At 46.4% G+C, this 22,523-nt stretch overlaps 1 pseudogene across 1 annotated transcript in view; it reads left to right on the forward strand.

The window, feature by feature from the left end:
- LOC143294914 (single-stranded DNA-binding protein 3-like) overlaps window positions 1-22,523 on the forward strand; it is a 139,046-nt pseudogene that overhangs the window by 91,608 nt on the left and 24,915 nt on the right. Inside the window, exons 10-13 of the transcript XR_013056967.1 lie at window positions 14,058-14,224; window positions 16,449-16,521; window positions 17,110-17,148; window positions 17,853-17,967. The product of XR_013056967.1 is annotated as a single-stranded DNA-binding protein 3-like (transcript). The remainder of the gene's footprint in view (window positions 1-14,057; window positions 14,225-16,448; window positions 16,522-17,109; window positions 17,149-17,852; window positions 17,968-22,523) is intronic.

The following is a 22,523-nucleotide window of genomic DNA, read 5'->3' on the forward strand; positions in this document are numbered from 1 at the left end:
ATCAGACAGATAGAGCCGATAGATAGAGCACATGGACAGAGCCAATAGATGGATCAGACAGATAGAGCCGATAGATGGATCAGACAGATAGAGCAGACAGATAGATCAAACAGATCAGACAGATAGAGCCGGTAAATAGATCAGGCAGATAGATCGGAGATGGATCAAACACAGCCAATAGATGGATCAGACAGATAGAGCCAATAGATAGAGCACACAGATAGAGCCAATAGATGGATCAGACAGATAGAGCCGATAGATAGAGCAAATAGACAGAGCCAATAGATGGATCAGACAGATAGAGCCGATAGATAGAGCACACAGAGCCAATAGATGGATCAGACAGATAGAGCAGGCAGATAGATCAAACAGATCAGACAGATAGATAGATCAGGCAGATAGATCGGAGATGGATCAAACAGAGCCGACAGATAGATCAGAGAGATAGAGCTGATAGATTTCTGAAAGATTAGAGAGATAGAGTCAACAGATAGATCAGACAGATAGAGCCGATAGATAGAACCGATAGATAGATCAGACAGATAGTGTTGGAGCCGATTGGAAGATTGTGCATAATTCACGGCACTCAAGGCAGGATTAAAATCTCGCTGCAGTTCACGATCTGTTAGTTTCATTCGGGTTTTACGTCAATACCCGCTGGGACAACCATCGCAGGTGTGTCAGTGTGGGGGGAGGGGGTAGTGAGCGGATGCACAGGTAGTTAAGGGGTGGGGGGGGGGGGGGGAGGAGTTCAGTGAAGTGGACAGAGGGGAGATGTGCATTTCTTGCACGCCCTACCCCACCCCCCCTCTCTCCCTACCCACATTTCTAATTCCGTGCAGACTGACCGCAGGATAGGGTGATGTTCACGCTGAGTGACGCGCTCTTGGGTCAGTTTTCAGCACGTCAAGTTCAGCATGTAGTTTATTTGTGCAGCAAGTTGCTGATAATACAGATCTTGAATCGTGTCGCCATTCTTCTTAATCCCATGAAATTCAGCCGAGTGAGATTCGGTCTTTTCCCCACGAGGAGAGAGTGGGTGGCGGTCCAGTGTAGCACCACCACCACCACCACACACACATGCACCCCCGCCTCCCTCCTCTCTCTCTCTCTCTCCGAATGTATATTAAATTTTGTTACTGTGTGAAAACTGAAAATAGTAGACATACTTTTTGATGGCATTCTTTATGTTGAAGCGAGTATATATATATATATATATATATATATAGAGAGAGAGAGAGAGAGAGAGAGAGTTGGCGTAGGGGGAGCGTGTCAGTGTGTAACGTGTACCCACCCAGCTAGCCAGATGATGGTGCATGCCTGTGTGGATGTGTACCTTGAGGACACGATGTCTGCACAGTGCACAGTTCGGGCCTTCTCTTCTTCTTCCTTCGTGGGCTTTTACGTGTATGACAGTTTTTAACCCGCCATGAAGGCAGCCATACTCCGTTTTCGGGGGTAGTTCTGGTCGTGTGTCGTGATATCCACAGTGCTCTGATGGACGTGGACGTATCGCAGATGGCTGTTTGAAAAGAGCACGGGGGTGGGAGAAGGGGCCGAAGAATGCCCACCTCTCTCTCTCTCTCTCTCTCTCTCTCTCGCTCTGTGTTGGGGAGAGGTATAATGAGTGACGGGGACACTGATGGGGGTGGTGACGACAGCAATGCAAAATTCAGTGGGCTCATCAAGCTGTCATTTCCTGGGGAGTCGGACCGAATCATTGGCACAGAGAGAGAGAGAGAGAGAGAAAGGGGGGGGGGGGAGGGGATAGGGGGGTGCAGTGGAAAGGGTAGAGTTGGCAAGAGGGTGGTGGCGGGGGAGTCTCTTGGAAACTCTGATCACACACACGCACACACACACACAACCACACACACACACACACACACACGCACACACAGAGTACAGGCAATTTCCTGTGTTACCGTTGGCCGAACAACCTCATCAGTGTGCTGTCTCCCTCTCCCGCTGTCCAGCTTGCGCGTGTGTGTGTGGTGTGTGTGGGTGTGTGTGAGGGGGAGTGGGGGTGGGGTGTCGGGGTGGAGGACCTCATTCCTTGGTTGGCCAGTCCCCGCCCTGTCCTGGTTCATCCTTCAGGGATGTTGTGTCCGATGTTCTGGGTGTTCAGGTTGGTGGCAGTGCAGACAGAACAGGTGTAAACTTGAAATCGGAAGGAAAAAAAAAAAACATCTGCAGGAAGACACGACCATGACGTAGTAGAGTTTCTTTTGAATAATTATACATCCCGAAGCAGTTCAAACTGTGGTGTCATCATGTAACAGAACATCATGCAGCTCTTTCGTTCATAACAGTAAAATTGTGCAGGCCGCTTTGAAGGGAGAGATGTTAGCACGTGCAGGAAGTGTGAACGTGAGGAAGATTATAACAGATTTCGCACGACGCAAAACTGCAGCTGTGTTTATGGATCTTTTCCTTGAACGTAACTGCTAAAGATAACGTAGAGAGAGAGAGGGAGAGAGAGCTCTCAGAACTTTAGAAAAAAAAATTATTTAAGGATTAAGATTTTAGGCATGGCCTATTCTTCCAATCTGTCCTTGCTTATCTACATCCGTTTCATAGCACAGAGAAAGAGAGAAAGGGTGCGGGTGGGGGTGGGGTGGGGGGTGGGGGTGCGGGCGGGGGGGAGGGGGGGGGAGGAGAGAGAGAGAGAGAGAGAACTGTAGCAGGCTGTCAATGTCCACGTTATCTTTGCCCTTGCCCATCATTCTGATGTCTAGACATCTTCCTCAGGTCCCTCTGAGCATGCTTGTACCCATTGCCACCCATAGTCGTGGCGTCAACAGCTCCAGTCGGTTCACGTGATGTGCCGGGACAACTTAAATCTGGACCATGATCCCCATGCCTGCTCTGTAGCCACAAGCAAACAGAAAAGACAAAAGGTATCCACTCTTCCCCCAGGTCTCACGATTCCTGGGTGCCCCGTTTTCCCCACCAGACATACATGCTAACCTCCAGTATCGACAGCTGCGGGCTTTAAACTCCACGGTGGTACTCCGGACAACTTCCTGTCCACGTTTGTTCAGCTGACTTCCAACGGACATGAAGGATGTGTCTCCCCCTTTACTCACACAAGGGTCCTAGGCCTCATCGCCACGTGTGCCCCACACAGCCAGCCACAGCCTCTGACGATTAGATGTTGTCTGGGTGCCAGCTGCTTTAGGGGATAGGTGTGGTAGGGTGGGAATGGAACGGGTGGCAGGGTGGGAATGGATACGTGTGGTAGGGTAGGAAGAGAAGGGGTGGGGTGCGGGCGAGGTTGCACCATGTGGGGCGCACACCCCGACTCCTGGCCAGGAAGGAGCGGGCAGCACCCACACACCTGTTCTCATCACATGTAAGGAACTTATCTCACTGCATCGCTTTTCAGAACATTTTTTTATTTTTTTATTTTTTTATTTTTAAAGCCAGTGCTGCCCTTGCTTTCCAGTAGACTTGTATTTCCCTCCCTGTCTCCCTTCCTCCCTCCCTGTCTGTCTCTTTCGCGCGCGCTCTCTCCTTTATCCCTTCTGTGACCTTGCTCTCGGTGCAATTCCGGTTTTCTGCTTTCCACATAAACTTATCTTCTTGCCGCCCCCCCCTTCCCCCCTCCCCCGTCCCGCCCCCAGCCCCTGTTCAACACACATTCCCCATCCTACCCACCAACTTCTCAAAACACAATCACTCAGAAGTAGGCTCTCTCTCTCTCCCCCCCCCCCCCTTCCTCCTCCCCACTCCCCCTATTGTGTCTGTGTCGGCAGTATTGCAGTCGTTGGTATCGGTCAGTAGGAGGGTTTACAAGGAACTGTCATTTTGTGCCCGTCTCGTGCATGCTTGATGCGTACAGCTTGTGTGTGCGGCAGATGTATAGGTTTTCTCTCTTCGGGGATTTCGACTCCGCACGTGAATATTGATACGCGACTGAGTCTTGTTTGCATTGTATGCTTTTTGTGTGTGTGGAAACTCTTTACTGTGTGACGGAAACGCATCTTTGAAGAAAGAAAAAAATTCTTGAAACTTGAGAGAGCGAGAGAGACAGGGAGAGGTAGAGAGAGAGGGGGGAGGGGGGGGGGATTGGGGGTTGAGTTTGTTTTTAATCAAAGCCTCGGAGGAGGATTTATTCAGTATAAATATTTCCCAACAGGAGCCACACCCACAAAGCGGGTCAGACGTCAGCAAATTATGTACGCCTGTTGTAAACTGCACACGATTCCATTCATTGACACAAAGAAAACGACGACGGGAGAAAAATGGTAATTACCTACACAAAGAGAATACCCCCCCCCACCCCCTTTTTTTAATTTATTTATTTTATTTATTTATTTTTACGGTTTGTGATAGACTACAAGCAAGTCCACCTCAGTTCTGTTGGAGGAATTGTGTGTTTGGTGCTCTTGTTGTTCGTCTGGAGACAGAATAGTTGCCTTTCCTCCCCTCTTACTCTTTTCTCTTCCTTTCTTTCACTCTTTCTTTTTTATGTGCCGCCTCCCATATATTTTTCTCTCTCTAGTTTTCACATTGTGAATACAATGTGATGTCAGCTGATGTGTCTATAGAGAGAATGGAGTTTCCCTGTCGCTCTCTCACTCACTTATCGATGTCTGGCAACTTCACCAACAGATTTCCCCTGTAGCTCATTCACGTGTCTTGGTGCCTGGCGGCTGCGACAGTGAAACGCATCATCTCTCTCTCTCTCTCTCTCTCTCTCTCTGTGTCTCTCTCTCTCTCTCTCTCTCTCTCTCTCTCTCTCTCTCTCTCTCTGTGTGTGTGTATACAACGACGATTTTCCATTGTTGCTAAACGACACTTTCGGACGTGTGGCGACGGTGAAAATTATCAGCACGTATTGTTGTGTGGGCCGTGTCCGGTGGTTCCCAGGGCCTGTTAACAGTATCATACTTATGTCACCCCACTTTGAGTACAACAGCATTCGGTGCTAACTGTACTGTCCCTTGGGTGTCTGTGTGACAATAGGTGTTCTTCCAACCTGAGGGAGAGCGGGGTTTTCCTTGGTGCTGTTTTCACACGTGTGGAGGTCTGGCGACTGTGAATTATCGGCTGTACTGTCTAGGAATTATCGGCTGTGCTGTCTGTGGCCGCGCGCGCGCACGCGTGTGTGTATGTCTGTGTGTGTGAGAGAGAGATACAGAGAGGGAGAGAGTGGCAGATACAGAGAGATACAGAGAGACAGGCAGAGAGAGAGAGAGGCGGAGAGAGAGACGCGATGTCTGTATTTTCCATGCTTGCTCAGTGTGTCTCCCAGAGTAAATGGTTACTGCATTGCTCAGATGTCTGGACGACACGGAGAGAGATGGGCAGTTTGGGGTTTCGTCTGTCTGTGGAGAAATGGGGAGGAAACCCTAGCGTTTTCACCCTCTCCTGGTAGACGTCTGGCGACCTGGGTGATAGCTCAGTCCAGCTGAGGTTGTATGGACTGGAGAAAGGGTTTACCTGTGGTGGGTAGGTGTGGAGGTTAACGGCCACTTAGCAGTGTCCGTGTGTCGTGTTGGCGAGGTCCCAGTTCCGGACCTCCTGATCCTCCCCTTTCCTTGATGTGTGGCCACACAGTGGACTGATGGCCTGCAGGTAACGCCTTCGTCTGGAAAGCGATAGAATCTGATCGCACTGTTTAGGATCACGGCACAGTCGCCAGTATTTTCTCCTCCATCAATAGACCTTAGTGGTGGTCTGGACGCTAGTCATTCGGATGAGACGATAACCCGAGGTTCCATGTGCAGCATGCACTTAGCGCACTTAAAAGAACCCACAGCAACAAAAGGGTTGTCCCTGGCAAAATTCTGTAGAAAAATCCACTTCGATAGGAAAAACAAATATATAAAAAAAAAAAACTTGGCAGGCAGGGAGGAAAAGAAAAGAAAATGGGTGGCGCTTTCAGTGTAGCGACGCGCTATCCCTGGGGAGAGCAGCCCGAATTTCACACAGAGAAATCTGTCGTGACAGTGAGAGTTATTCAGTACTGTCAGGTTTGGTTTGGTGTCCACGTGGATCTCTTATGTCTCTCTGTGAGACTCTTCTCTCTCTCACTCTCTGAGTCTCTCTCTGAGTGTCTCTGTGTCTCTCTCTCTCGATAGTTATCTCTCAGTGTGTTACATCCATCACAAAGAGTGCGCTCATTGACCCTGTCTCTTGCTCTCTACGCCATCATCCATTCTACGGTCATGCACACCCGTTTTCTATTACCATGTCACCCACAAGGGTTTGCGTGCATACACACGTCTGGTTTCTGATTCGTTTCAGCGCGTCTCGCCTTCCCCGCTCTCTCTTTCTCTTTCTCCTTAAAATGCACACAAATTTGCGCGGGCTGTCTCTATCTCTGTCTCTCTCTGTCTCTCTGTCTCTGTCTCTCTCTCTTTCTCTGTCTCTCTCTGTTTCTCTTGCGCAGGAACCCACTCAAACAGAAAGCCTGGAAGGTTTCTTTCATGTCTTTGATTACTTGGGGCCTTTTGAAGTGGAGCAAGGTTGAAATTGGAAAATGTCACCACCAGAGAACCTATAAACCTCTTTAGGTATCCATTATGTCGGCTCTTTGGTGCCTCTGTGTACTGATTACCTGTTCCCTGGCTTCTCGGAACAGAAAGAAAAGGCTTCGTACAGAGTCGTGGTAGTCAAAAGGTCTTGGGGACATGTTTGCCATCTTCCATGGTCTGGAAAAGTCTTGGAATTTTAATGAAACTCATTTCACAACTGCTATTCAGCGAGCAGTTTAGTGCATCACACACACACACACACACACACACACACACACACACACATGGATAACAGGATAACCGTTTACCTCTTTGATCTCTTCTGACGAAAGTTCTGCAGATGGATTTTGGATCCTGTATGGCTTTGTGTTTGGTATGTAACATTTCAGTTTTGTCTGGAAAAATGTCTGTAAAAAGCACGAGTTTTGTTTACTCACAGCTGTAGGAACCTTATATATTTTTTCCCCCTTCCGCTCTGCTCCAGTGTCTTTCAGCTTGGCAGCTTGGAGATAGAGGATGAGGGGGATGTGTGGTCACACTACCTTCCACACCCTACACCCCCCCCCCCTCCCACACACGCTCCCCCTTCTCCGCCACTGCATCTCCTATTCTGGGCCTGCCATGTGCCTTGCTGAGCTCTGAGTCTGAACTATAAATTAACCTCCCTCCTCTACCCCCCTCACCCCCCCCCCCCTCCTCCCCCTCCTCCTCAGTCATGCTATCGTGTTGTGAAAGCTGGGGGGCATCTCAATATTTGTCTTCCATTTTCCCTGATCGCCCAGAGGATTGGGATAAAACAAATGGTGGCGGTGAACAGGGGGGTGTCAGTCGAGGTGCTTGTTTATCTGCCCCTTCCCCCCTCCCTCCCTCCCCCACCCTATTCCTCTTCCTCACGTCACGTGCTCCTTGATGTTTGGCAGGAAACCTTTTCTCTGCTCCTTCCTTCCTTCCTTCTTCCTCTTCTCTTTCTGTGTCTTGTCGGGCTTCTATGTCTGTCTTTGTCTTTGTGGCCTGTGTGTGCATGTTCACTCCCTGTCTCGGCCTGTATGTCTCTCTGTCTGTCTGTCTGCCTGCCTGTCTGCCTTCCATGCATGCACACACCAACACACAGACTTGTACACAATCTTACACATTTTCTCTCCTTCTCTCTCTCTCTCTTTCTCTGTCTCCCTCCCATCCTCTTCTCTCTCTTTCTCCCCCCTCTCTCTTTCTCTTTATCTCCTCTTCCCCCTCCCCCCCCCCTCTCTCTCTCTCTCCTCCTCCCTCCTCTTCTTCATCACCGGTCACCGTATTCTTCAGTAACAGCATACAAGTCAGCAGTCCGCGTTGCATGCAAATCCGCCATGGTCTCCCTTCCGCAAATATATCAGATGATGGCTTCCTCCACAGTATCAGTAACTCCCTCCACAACAAGAGCACCGCCGAGAGAGGGGGAGAAGGGACACAGAGAGAGAGAGAGAGAGAGGTGGGGTGGTCCAGACCAGCAGTGCAGCGTGACAGTGGCGCCCATCCCGAAAGGGTTTGTGTGAGCAGGAGACATCAGTCTCGCCTCTGGAATTCCTTTGTGTGGAGAGACATCAAAAGCTCGCTCCGTCGCCACGTTTGTGTCCAAAACTGAGAGAGAGAGAGAGAGGGAGAGATGGTCATTACAGCGTGTATTAAAAGAGGCGATGTCGCTGAACCAGTGCTTTGAGTTGTTTGGTTTGGGGGAGGGGTGTGTGTATATGAAGGTAGCCTTTCTCTCTCTCTCTCTCTCTCTCTCTCTCTCTCTCTGTGTATGTGTGTGTGTGTGTGTGTATTAACGAATATTATTATTCTCTAATAGTGGTAGTGTGGTAGATAAGATAATGCATGCACAAAGTTGACTGATGTCCACAAATCCGCCACAGGCTGAAGGGGAGGGGTGGAGGGCTAGGGGAGGGGTACCTGGAGCAAGAGGATTATGCCAGACAGTGCCCCCCCGCCCCCTCGCCCCCTCCCAACAAGCCCCTATCCCCCTTGTCCCCAGACGAGTGGTTCCTTGCGGTGTGAAGTGCAGGGCAAAGCAGATGGTGTTTGGCTGGCTGTGTCAGTGTGGAGAGTCTCCTTCACACTGTGGACTATCCTGCTGGATGGGCTCTTGCCTGTCAAGCTTTGAGCTCCCTCTACACTCCACCCCCAGCCACCATCCTGATCCCCACTGGCACTCCCTGAACACACAACCCCCTCTCTCACTGCTATCTCCCTCGGTATCTTTTCCCTCAAACCTGTACCCCCCCCCCCCCCCCCTTTCTCTCTCTCTCTCTCTGTGTTCTGCCATTGTATGTGTGTGTGTGTGCGCGCGTGCGCGCCCTCGTGTGTAAGTTGTGTGTGTGTGTGCTCTTTCGCTCTTGCTCTCCACCCCCTCTCTCTCTGCATTCGCTCTCTTTCTCACACTCACTGTTTTCTCTCTGTCTCTCTCTGTGTCTCTCACTCACTCCCACCTCCTCCCACTCTCTCGGTAACACACTCACTGTTCCATCCTCTCTCACCCCCTGCTTTTCTTTCTTTTTGTTTTTACTCCCTCCCCCATTATATCAGACACTTTCACTTTTGAGTTCCACCCTTCCCCTGCCTCTCTGCGGCACTGGAGCAGATAAAAGACATGCAAGAGTGGAGGGGGAGGACATTGAGGAGGGGGAGGGGGGTAGGTGGGAAAGCTGGAGGGCCAGGGCTCCCCAAATCAGCCCCAGCCAAACCCTGAGCCAGTAGTGGCCCAGTTTAATTGCACACAGTTAATTGAGAAGAGAAGGGGAGGGAGAATGGAGAGGGGAGAGGGGGGGAGGTGCAGGGGGGGGGGGGACACCATCAGACCCTTTACACAGCTGTGGAGGAAGAGGGACCTTTCCTCAGGGCACAGTTAGTTCATGGGCACACCACTCCCGGGTCTGTCCTGGATGGCGTGTTTGGAAAGTGGGCTTTTGGGCTGTGATTAGAAATGTCATCAAGGTGGTTTTAAAGGCTACACCGGCTCCTGAGGATTAAACACACCCCACCCAAATGAATGAAACTGTGTGGTCCTCAGGTAAAAAATAACCTGATTGTCCTTTGAAAGTGAATTGCTCGGGAAGGAAGGGGAAGAGAAGAGAGAGGGAGAGAGAGTGGGGAGGGGGCAGCATGTTTGGGAGAGGCAGTTCCAGGAGTGACGTGTTCTGGCACAAGTTTGCTGGCACTTGGTGTTGTTGACTTCCAGCTGACACGTGGTAGGAGAAGGGCATCACTGCTGAAATAGCTCAGTTCCCCTCAGAAAGCCACGACAGAATGCCACTTCACGTTTCCCCTCAGAAAGCCATGACAGACAGCCACGTCACGTTTCCCCTCAGAAAGCCATGACAGACTGCCACGTCACGTTTCCCCTCAGAAAGCCATGACAGACAGCCACGTCACGTTTCCCCTCAGAAATCAGTGATAGCCATGACACGTTTCCCCTCAGAAATCAGTGATTGACAGCCATGACACGTTTCCCCTCAGAAATCAGTGATAGACAGCCATGACACGTTTCCCCTCAGAAATCAGTGATAGACAGCCATGACACGTTTCCCCTCAGAAATCAGTGATTGACAGCCATGACACGTTTCCCCTCAGAAATCAGTGATAGACAGGCATGACACGTTTCCCCTCAGAAATCAGTGATTGACAGCCATGACACGTTTCCCCTCAGAAATCAGTGATTGACAGCCATGACACGTTTCCCCTCAGAAATCAGTGATAGACAGCCATGACTCGTTTCCCCTCAGAAATCAGTGATTGACAGCCATGACACGTTTCCCCTCAGAAATCAGTGATTGACAGCCATGACACGTTTCCCCTCAGAAAGCCAGGACAGAATGCCAGTCCCGGTATTCGTGTGCATGGAGAGGACAGTAACTTGAAAGTAAAAGTAAAGACATGTCGTGTGACTGTAACAAGCCACTTTATCGTCCTGTAAAGTGTGTGAAATTTATTCGTCAATGCGAGTGAATGTGTGTCAACCTGTGTGGTATATAGTAAGTATCGGATAACCTGTCACTGAAGGTGAACATGACACAGGGTGGTTGGGGAAGTAAAGGCATGTATGTGTATATGGGAACGGCCAGTGAGTGGACTCTGGTGTGTGTGTGTGTGTGTGGTTAAAATGTTTGTATTTCATTAAACTGACCGAGGTAAGCAATGATGGGTGAATGTCTCTTTAAAAACCCGTTGGCAAACAGTCACCCCAGCAGACAAGACCAGAAGTTGCTAGCAGTGGGTGATAAAAGACGATAAATCCGTGTCTGTTCCGTCAAGAGTAACTGGCTATTACTGGTGGCTTTTGAGGGAGGGAGGGAGGGAAAGGGGGGGGCAGACTCAAGAAGAGATAGATTGTTTGAGAGGGTGGAAGAAGAAATAGATTGTTTGAGAGGGTGGGTAGGGTGGAACTCTGTGGAAGGGGTGGGTGGGGGACAGACTTGAGAAGAACTAGATTGAGTGGGAATGGGGGTAGGGTGGAGATTTAGGGGAGGTGGGTGTGGTACAAAGGAAGAAAGGAGAGAGGTATTTGGGAGGGGTGTGAAAAAGCAGCACAACCAATCTGTCTTTTTTTTCTTTTTTTTTCTGGGCCGGGCTTGGTTCCTGGGCAACGTGAAGGGGAGTGGGGCTACAGTGGGTGAGGGGAGTGGGGGAAGGGGGTGAGTGGGGGAGGGGGTTGGGTGGCTGGACTGTCGGCACTTCAGTGCAGGTGGTGGTGTGTGGGAGGGGGGGGGGGGGCGTAGTGTGGTGAAACAATCACCAGGGGCTTGAAGCGGTGTCCACGGAACCTGGAGTGCTTTGGGTACCCTTCTGCCGCTTCTGTCTCTCTGTCTGGCTGGCTGTGTCTCCCTCCCTCCATCCCTCCCTCTCTCTCTCACCCCCCCCCCCCCCCCACACACACACACAGACACACAAAAGCACACACCGCTATCTATTGAAGGTCTCTCTGAGATGGCTAATTAATTTTATATTAAAAAAACAACAACTTATTATTGGATATTTAGCATGAGCTTGACTATAAGAGTGACAAATTCCAGTATGAAGGTAACTGTGACTGTGCTTCTTGTGTTCTCTGTCCTCCTCCTCCTCCCCCCTCCCTCAGTCTCCACCACCCCCAGCAACACACCCCCCCCCCTGCCCCCTATTCCTTCATGTGCATATCTCCTACCCCATCACCCCCCCCCCCCCCCCAGCACACCTTCCCTCTTTACATGTTCCCTCCTCTCTTCTCCCCCCCCCCCTTCCCACCTTCCATTTCTGCCTTCCGTTGCCCTTTATCAGCCCCCCCTCCCCCTCCTTACCCCCACCCAGCAGTCAGTAAATAACTGTCATTTCATTCTCCAGGATTACCTGAGGCAGAATTCCCCCCTTAACAGGGTAAAGCTGGAGATGATTGCTTCAGTGCTGGGAAACGGAAAGATGTAGATGTTGCAGATGAGAAATGGGAAGAGGGTATTTTAAGGGCCCCGTGGTCAGAATCAGTGCAGTATACTATAGTGTTTAGTAGTGTGGAGACATTCCTTGGTGTCATCACTGGCAGTAACTCTGCATCACTGTGGAAGGTTTTGGACAACCTGGGGCACTGTGTGTGTGTGTGTGTGTGTGTGTGTGTGTTCATGTCATAAAGTTGTGTTTGGGGAAAAAAAAGAAGAAAGATTGGTGGGATAATGAGAAAAACAATGAGAGTGAAAAAAACAAAAGAAGAAAATGTGTCCTTCCTTCTCTCTGTACGCTCGCATAATGCGTTCACACACACACACACACTCACACAACAATGCACATATAATGGACTTGAACCCAGCACTCATAAATACTGTAGTCCTTATACATGTGCTATTCATTCACACAGAGCTAGGTCTGAACAGGCTGTCTCTATACCCAACTCACAATTGAAAAGAATCTCAGTGGACCAGGATCTGTCCAAAGCACACATTCACCGCTTCAAAACAAGGGAGCTCATATTCCATGAGAGTGTTAAAGGTTCTCAAACGGCGGAGCTGTTCACAGCAATCTCCTGACAAATACAACCCCATAAAACTGCTGCCGTTCCCAGACACACTTTCTCCTGTCTGAAAGCTAGGGAGAAAAATACAGGTGGACAGGTGGTGTGAGGTGGAAAGAACTCTCTGTCTGTCTGTCTCCCGGTCTGTCTGTCTGTCTGTCTATTTCTCTCTTACTAACACACACTCTCAAACATGCACCCATGCACTCTCTCTCTCCCTCTCTCTTCACACACACACACACACACACACACACACACAATCATGCACCCAAGCACACGCATGCACACAAACGCTAACGCACGAGTGCACTTGCACACACACATGTGCTTGCGCACAAACATGCATGCATCTGTGCAAACATAAACGTGCACATGGGCCCCACCCCCACCCCCGCCCCTGCCCCTGCCCGACCCCCACAATGACTGCACACACAACACCCTCCAGTGTCATGGAAATCCAGCCAGAGATAAGGTTTGTAATGTAGACGGATGGCATTATCCCTTATGTAAATCAACAAGAGGGCCTCTTTTTATCTATGGTGTCTCTGCCCAGACTCCGCAGGGTGGGCCATAATGCATGGGGCGTCATGCAATCCTGTCCTTTGTGCCTCTCAACTGAATATAATCCCCCTTTTCTCTCCCCCCCCCTCCCGCCTACAGCCCCCCTTCCCTTTATATCGTAAGCAAGGGACACACGGGAGGGAATATGTGTGTGGGGAGAGGGGGGCGGGGGAAAGGAGAGGGGGAGGGAGGGGTTTCTCTTCTTCGTGGGGAGCCACTTATGATGAGGTGGGGGTTCTTTTTTTTTTTTTCTTTTTTTTCCAGTAAAGATATATTATCACAGAAGAGAAAACAGGAGAGAAGAGAAAATGAAAAACAAATATATATACATTATACATCCTTCAAGCCATAAATTAGGGCTTGAACTTTGAAGGATGTATAATGCATATGTTTTGGATTGTCTCTTCTGTTTTCTGTTCTGTCTTCTCCTTTGTCTTTCCTTCTCTGCTCCCCTTCTCCAGTCACTGTCCAGCTGCCTCCTGTGTCGGTCTCTGTGTGTGCTGGTCTGGCTTTTCTGTCCTTCAGTCAAAGGTTTCAGTGTGAATACACTTCATTAGAATATGCATGCACATGTTCTCTTTATCTTTCTCTCATTCTCTAGCTGTCTCAACCTCCCCTCACCCCCCTCTGTTCGCTCTCTCTCTCACCCTTCCCCCCCCCCCCCCCCCCCTCTCTCTCTCTGTGTCTTTCCATTGTCATGGTCATTGAACAGATACTGTGTGAATGGGTGTTGGGGTGGCAGAGTGAAGGGTTTTGAGAGAACCCATGTGAGACACGTTTTGCCAGTCTGGGTTACTAATATTTATTCTGTTTGCTCTGTTACAAAATGGGACTGACCGTTTGCTGGGATCCCTGCAAGATAATTTTTGCCGGTCTAGGTTGTTATAATTGTTGATTTATTTTGTTTTGTCTTCTTTCAGTTTATTTATTAATGTACCAGGTGACAAGTTGAACAGTTTTCTAGGACTGAATCCTTGAAGTGAGCGTCCCTGTGTGTGTGTGTGCAGGTCACCCAGGCATGAGCCCCATGCAGCGTATGGGTCACCCAGGGGCACGCATGCCGGGCCCCATGAACCCCTACGACTCCCTGCAGAACTACAGCATGGGGCCCCCGGGGGCCGCCCCCCAACACCAGCATGGGCCCCGGGCCTGGCGCCATGCCCCCCATGTCCATGTGAGTGGAAGACGCTTTTCTGCCAGTACAGTGTCCTTCAGGGTCTGGGTTTGAATCCTGCGCTCGCCCTTTCTCCCTAGTTTGGAAAATCAGACAGAGCGTCCAGTCATTGGGATGAGACGATAAACCGAGGTCTGTCGGGCACTCGGCACGCTGAAAAAGACATGGCAACAAGAGTGTTGTCCTCTGGCTTCTTCTTCTTCTTCAGCGTTCACTCGTATGCACACGAGTGGGCTTTTACGTGTATGACTGTTTTTTACCCCGCCATGTAGGCAGCCATACTCCGTTTTCGGGGGTGTGCATGCTGGGTATGTTCTTGTTTCCATAACCCACCGAACGCTGACATGGATTACAGGATCTTTAACGTGCGTATTTGATCTTCTGCTTGTATATACACACGAAGGGGGTTCAGGCACTAGCAGGTCTGCACATATGTTGACCTGGGAGATCTTAAAAATCTCCACCCTTTACCCAGCAGGCGCCGTCACCGTGATTCGAACCTGGGACCCTCAGATTGATGGTCCAATGATTTAACCACTCGGCTATTGCGCCCGTCGTTGTCCTCTGGCAAAATTCTGTAGAAGAAATCCACTCTGATAGGTACACAAATATATATATATATGCATGCACTCTGGGCCTGAGTAAGCGTGTTGGGTTATGCTGCTTGTCAGGCATCTGCCTAGCAGATGTGGTGTAGCGTATATGGATTTGCCTGAACGCAGTGATGCCTCCTTGAGAAATCGAAACTAGAGGAAAACTAAAGAAAGGCCCATAGCCCTTTTGACAGCCATCAGGGCAGTGAAGTGCTGTCCACTGGGTCCAGGGCTTGACAGTGGAAGGTGTGACAGCGAGGAAAGAAATGATAGGTGTGGGGGAGGAGGGTGTGTGTGTGTGTGTGTGGGGGGGGGGTTACTGACCTCATTTGTAGTGTTCTGACAATGCCTGTTTTGTGAACTCAAGATCTTGTTTTGTTTTAGTGTGTTTTATTTTAGTGTGTTAGTGTGTGTGTGTGTGTGTGTGTTCATCTTGGTTTAAAAGAAAAGTGTTGAAGTGTTTTGTTGATTACAGTGCAAACCACCTGAAGTTGATTTATTAATTTCAGTTTTTGTAGTGTCGTCGTACATCTTGAGAGGCTTTAAAAGATTGTTGTCTCCTTATCTTTGTTCAAGTTTAACCCCTCTCTTCATCCGTATAATGCCATAATTCCTCAGCAGAGGCATGCTTCATTTTCTTTATTTTTTGTTTGTTTTGTTTTTTGCTGCAATTTTACTTGTTTTTGTTTTTTTACCCTGAAATGATATTGATGGCTGCATCACAAGCACCAGGGGGAACGGGAGATGTGCCAGGTTTTCTGGTCTTTGGCTGTTCCGCAGGACAGGATAATGTCCCCTTACCCCCTCCCCCCCCCCCCCCCACCCCCTCTCTGCTGTGGATGGGTAGATGGATAGTAGTAGTTGCCAGACAGCCCCAGTGTTGGCTGTGAAATTCATCTGTGCTGTGATAATAAAGTGGGTTGCGTGTTGAAGGTAATTTTGGGGAGACTGGAATTTGACACTGACGTATTGATACAGTGTCGTGTGTGTGTGGGCCGGGTGTGTGCTGAGCTTGATTGAGGGAGAATGGTCTGAGTGGGGGTGGGGTGAGGGAGGGGGGGTGGGGGGGGGGGGGGTGGGAGAGATGACAGATTTGTTTGCCTGCTGTGTTATGTTCACTCTATGTTGTTGAAGTGTGTGTTTGTGTGTTGTGTGTATTTGCACTAACTTGTGTGTGTGCGTGTTTGTGAAGGTGAACATAACAAATTAAACAAAAAAAAATTATGTGATGTGTGTGATATTTACACTAACTTGTGGTGTGTGTGGATGTGATGTGTGTGTGGTGTGGATGTGGTGTGGTGTGATGTGTATGGTGTGGTGTGTGTGGTGTGGTGCATGTGGTATGTGTGTGGTGTGGTGTGTTTGGTGTGGTGTATGTGGTATGTGTGTGGTGTGGTATGTATGGTGTGGTTTGATGTGGTGTATGGTGTGGTGTGTATGGTGTGATATATGGTGGGGGGGGGTGTATGGTGTGGTGTGGTGTGTATGGTGTGGTGTGTATGGTGGGGGGGTGTATGGTGTGATGTATGGTATGGTGTGCTGTGTATCACTGTATGGCGTGATGTATGGTATGGTGTGATGTGTATGGTGTGATGTATGGCGTGATGTATGGTGTGATGTATGCTGTACAGGCCAGGAGGACCAGGAGCCCCCGGCCCCGGACAGCCAGGAACACGAGGTCCATGGCCACCCACGTCCTCATCGGTATGGATGGGTGCCATCCTGTGCTGGTTATTTCTTCGTCTGTCTCTTCTCTCCCTGTCTGTCTGTCTGTCTGTCTGTCTGCCTCTCTCTGTCTTGTGGGTATGGATGGGTGCCATCCTGTGCTGGTTATTTCTTCGTCTGTCTCTTCTCTCCCCTTCCTCTCTCCCTGTCTCTGTCTCCGTCTGTGTGTGTGTGTGTGTGTGTGTCGCTCTCTCATTAATAGATATCCTTTATGCTATGGGCGTTTTTAAGGGTCAGTGTAACTATTAATAATAAAGGTTCATTCATTTCTCTCTCTCTCTCTCTCTCTCTCTCTCTCTCTCTCTCTCACCTATGCAGGTAATGACAATAAAATATCAAAGCGTCAGTCTCTCTCTGTCTCTATATTTCCTTTATTTCTTACGCTCTCACTCTCTCTTCTCCATTCAACACTCACACATATTCAACACACACACACACACACACACACACACACACACACACACACACACACACACACACACACACACTTGCTTCCACACTGAAACCGATAAAAACTTTGTGGATGAATCTTTGATTTTGCTTCTTTTTTTTTTCTTTCTTTTACAGATGCCTGCGTATTCATCTGCATCACCAGGAAACTACAGTGTAAGCATCATTAGACAGAGACAGAGAGAGGTGGAGAGAATCTGTCCTTTTTTTAACCCCTTCCCTCTTGCCCTCTTTCCACCTTCTCACTCGTCACCAAATACATCTTGTCTTTGTTAATGATGCAAACTTACAAACAAATGCTTAGTACGTTTGTACTGGTCTGACATGAAAACGTGTTGATGGGTTTGTTATTTGTCATTTAAAAAAAATATCACCATGTTTGCTATTTGTCATTTGAAAAAACCCAAAAAACCATCCCCACCGAAGAAAAAAAAGAATTACTAACATTCCCCACACTCTTGATGTGAATTAGAAGTTTAGAATCTTCACATTCACAAACGATGCTATCATTCACATTGACATAAGATGCTGTCATTCACATTGACAAAAGTTATCATTCACATTGACATTAGTTGCTATCATTCACATTGACAAACGATGCTATCATTCACATTGACATAAGATGCTATCATTCACATTGACAAAAGATGCTATTATTCGCATTGACAAAAGTTGCTATCATTTCCCTCCTATTGCACCGTGTCATTCAGATGAAGCCATAAAACAAGGTCCCGCGTGCAGCATGCACTTGGCACACTGAACAAGAAGCCATGGCAACAAAAGTGATGTCCTCTGGCAAAATTCTGAAGAAGAAATCGACTGTGACATGTACTGAAAAGTGAAACTGGAACTGGTTCCAGGAGTTTGCAGCAGGTCCCCCCGTGGCAGGAGGCACGCCGGGAACCCCCGGGATCATGCCCAGCCCCCAGGGTGAGCCCAGCAGAACGCCCACCTCCTTCAGCCCTGCGTTTCATGGTACCTTCCTCCTCTCTCCTTGCTTCTTTCTCTTGTCTGTCTGTCTGTCTGTCTCTTGTTGATCTCTGTTCTTCTCTCTTCTTTCGTTTCTCTTGTCTGTCTGTCTGTCCCTCTTGTCTCTCTTTCTCCCTCCCTCTGTATTGTTGGTACTATTCTTCTTTCGTTTCTCTTCTGTTTGTCTTTCTGGTTTCTCTCCCTCTCTCTCTCTCTCTCTCTCCCTCTCTCTCTTTTTTTGTATGCACTCAGATTTTTGGTCTTGCTTTCTCCCTCCCTCCCTCCTCCTTTCTTTCTCAGTCTTTCTCTTTCACTCTCCCTCCCTCCTTCCCTCCCTCTCTCTCCCCTTCTTTCTATATCTGAAGTTTTGGTTAAAGAAATATGGAATTTCCACATAGTTGTGTAAATGAATAAACATGAGAATAGGTAGGAGGAATTTTGTTTAATCGGTGACTGAGAATAGGTATAACATCCTTAAATGACGAGTCAGTCAAATGCCAGTTTGATCAGTCATTAAAATATTGTGTGATTTAAATGTAGGTGTTGAAGATGCTGATGCAGCAGTACATTGGGAAGGCCAGCAATCATGCTGCTAGGTATAGGGTGTTATGAGGCAGGTTGACTTTAAATGTTCCTTATTGAAAGACAAGACCATAGAAAACGGGAGTGGTAGGGAGACGTGGGTGGTGGGATGAAAGGCACGACTTCTTGGTTAACTTGAGCTTTCAGCATCTTTAATGTTGAGGGAAGTTTATGTTCAAAGTCTCTGGAAGACTTCTTAAAAAAAAAAAAAGAAAGAAAAAAAAAGAAAAAAAAAAAAGATGTAGAAACCTGAACTGAAAGCTTCTCTATGGTTTTTTCTTCTTTTGGTTTTCTTCTACGACCCCTTTTCTTTGTCATTACCATCATCTATCTTCACTGTTTTGCTCTTTGTTTTTTTTCAAGTACTTTCTATGTTAGTGGCGCTTTTCATTCACGATTGTGTTCGGGCAATTAGTATTACTTGAAGGTGTGTGGTGTCGCAATACCGGGCAGTGTTTTGTAGCAGTGTGTGCGTTTGGACTTGATATCAGATGGACTGTGGTGTTAGTGTCGGTTTTCTGAGCTTTGGTTTCTTGGCAAGTTTTCCTTTCTACTGTTTGCTATATCTTGTTCTTGACTTCATCCTAAATTTTTTCTTTGTACTGTTTGCTATATCTTGTTTTTAACATCATCCTAAGTCTTTTTCTTTGTACTGTTTGCTATATCTTGTTCTTAACTTCATCCTAAGTTTTTTTCTTTGTACTGTTTGCTATATCTTGTTCTTAACATCATTCTAAGTTTTTTTCTTTGTATTGTTTGCTAGATCTTGTTCTTAACTTCATTCTAAGTTTTCTTTTGTGTTTTATCTTTTTTTTAACTTCATTCTAAGTTTTACTTTGTTCTGTTTGTTAAATCTTTTTCTTAACTCCATTCTAAGTTTTCCTTTCCACTGTTTATTTCATTGTTTCCTTAACTCCATTCTAAGTTTTCCTTTCCACTGTTTATTTCATTGTTTCCTTAACTTCATTCTAAGTTTCCCTTTGTTCTGTTTGTTTTATCTTTGTCTTTTACTCCATTCTTTCTTATTTCATTTGACTTTTGAGTCATCGCTTTTGTGATAACTCTTATATCGTTTTTCATTTAGAAGTCTTTCGTGTGTTCACGTTTTTGTGGACATCTGTTTTGTGGATTTTGTTTTTCTTGCAAAAAATGTGCTGTATTTGCATGTGGGTGTACATAACACCACAAATTGACGTGGACATTTGTTTCATGGATCTTTTTGTGTTTTCACAGGGTTGCAATGGCATCTAGATTATTATTTTTGTTTGTTTGTTTGTTTTTGGCTCTTTTAAATACCAAATTGAAAGGTTGCTGTATATATATCTTTTCTGGTATGCAAATTTGTTTTGTTAGTGATGAGACTGTGTGGTGGAACACTTATGTAAAATGCAACTGAAAATGAAGGGAATGAAAACTGCACACATTGGCTGTGCAGTTCATATGTTGACTGGTTCCCAGCATAAATGTGATGGGTTTAAATTACCCTGGATAAAATTTCATAATATTTCAAGAAAGCATTGATTCACAGCTTACAGCATTTCATCCACCAATTTGTCTTCATATTTTGTTTTGAGGTTTTTTGTTTATTGAACTGTTCACTGTTTTTATTGTGAAATACACAACACCAGAACTGAATATAAAGAAGGGAATTTGGTCGTAAAACAGTAGATGAGATCTGTTTTGGTGCACCTTTTTCCCTTCATTTATTTATTTGTTTTTTAAATTTTTTTTATTAATCTTTTTTTTGTTGCTGTTGTAAAAGCTTTGTCCATTTTCTCAAAGTAAATGAACTTGACATCTATGTTTTGACCGCTGAGTCAGTTGCAGCCCTGTGAAATTTCATGAAATGCACTTATAAATACCTACTTCAGTATTTGTGTGCTAAGCTAACACTCTCTTTTCTCTCTCTCTCTCTCTCTCTCTCTCTCTCTCTCTCTCTCTCTCTCTCTCTCTCTCTCTCTCTCAGCCTCATATGTACCATTTCCAATGCTTGATTTCTTTTGTGTTAGCACTGTTTAGTCTCTCAGCTTATTTTATATACCATCTCTTCCCCCCCCCCCACCCCCCCCCCTCCTTTCTCTGTCTCTCTATCTCTCTCTCTCTTTTTTTTTAATTTTAATTTTATTTTAAGATATATACTTTGTGTTTGTTGAAATATATTGATATGTCTGTACATTTATGTGTGTGTGTGTGTGTGTGTGATGATGATGATGATGATATTATTGTTACACAAAGTTTGGTTTCATTTTCCGGTCTTTTTTCTGTCTCTGTCCCTTGTGTCTGTCTGCTCTACGACCCATCCACAGACCCTTTGTCTCAGGCTCAGGCTGGTATGGTATGGCCTGGCCTTCATCGAGACTTGTCCAGACCAAGTAAACCACTTTTTATTTACTTTACTCCTGCTTTTCGTTCGTTTAAAAAAAAAAAAAAAAAAAAAATCCTCTTCCTTTGTTAAGTAATATTATTATTATTTTATTTTATTTTATTTTTTTTTGTTCTCCTTTTCTTTCTGTTTTTTTTGGGGGGGGTTGGTTTGGTTTTTTTGGTTAGATGTTAATCTTGATTTTCATGATTTTATTATTGCATTATGGTTTGTTTTGTTTTTATTTTTTTGGTTGGATGTTTCATGATTTTATTGCACTATGGTTTGTTTTATTTTTTGGGTTGGTTGTTTATCTTGATATTCATAATTTTATTGTAAGGTTTGGTTTATGTTAAAGTTTTGGTTTTTTGTTTCTTATTTTTTATGTCAGAGGTGTTATGTTTGTTTTTTTGTGGACATACCTTGTTATTTACCTACCCATTCCCTTCCACTCTTTCTTTTTCTCCATTTCTGGTGCCTGATTTTTTAGTTTGAGTTTTTTCTTTACATTTCTGACAAAAAAAAACCCACACCAACCACAAAAAAACAAAAACAAAACAACAAAACAAACAAACAAACACACACACACACACACACACACACACACACAAACAAAACAAAAAGTAACTACTAAATGCATTTTTCCCATCATTTCACATTTTCAAATTTACCCTGTTTTGAAATGTTTTTGGCTTTTGTTGTATTTTGAACTATTATTTTAATCTATTTTGCTGGTTGTTTTTGTTTTATTTTACACTTTTTAAAAATTTTAGTTTAGTTTTTTTACTTTTCAGTTTATTTGTTATTCAAATGATGTCTCTTCTCCTCTGGTGTTCCTGAGTTTCTTGGGAAACCCACCCCCTCCCTCTCCCCCTCACCCTTCACCCCACCGCTCTTCCCAGGGCATCTCTCCCCATTCTCCTTAGTTCTTTTGTGTCTGCAGTTCTGACAGTGTGTGCTGTGTTCTGTGCTTGGTGTCGAGGGCTTGACTGAAATGATGGTTTGAAAACAAGGATTGTTTGTGTGCATGGGGTGGTGGTGGTGGTGGTGGTGGTGGTTCTTTGCATGAAACTGAGATATGTGTTATATATGATGTGTGTTATATATAACAGGCATAGATATACAACAGTGATGTGGCTTATTATAGTGGTTTTTTTTGTGTGTGTTTTTTTCTTAACGCATCATATCTTTTAATTAATTATTAGACCTTTGCGAATGTACACACACATGCAAGCATGCGCAAGCACACACACACAAACACACACACACACACACACACAACTCGCTCGCTCTCTCTCTTATTCATACGCACGCACACATTCATTCATTTATTTATTCATTCTCATCACCAGTTTCATATATCATAACATGTTGTCTGATGGGCACAATAGCCTAGTGGTTAAAGCATTGAACTTTCAATCTGAGGGTCCCGGGTTCGAATCTTGATCAGTGACAGTGGCTGGTGGGTAAAGAGTGGAGATTTTTCCAATCTCCCAGGTCAGCATATGTGCAGACCTGCTTGTGCCTGAAACCCCTTCATGCGTATACGCAAGCAGAAGATCAGATGTGCACGTTAAAGATCCTGTAATCCATGTCAGTGTTCAGTAGGTTACGAAAA

Source organism: Babylonia areolata, chromosome 20 (genome assembly GCF_041734735.1).
Source record: "Babylonia areolata isolate BAREFJ2019XMU chromosome 20, ASM4173473v1, whole genome shotgun sequence".
In the NCBI taxonomy this organism is placed as follows: Eukaryota; Metazoa; Mollusca; class Gastropoda; order Neogastropoda; family Buccinidae; genus Babylonia; species Babylonia areolata.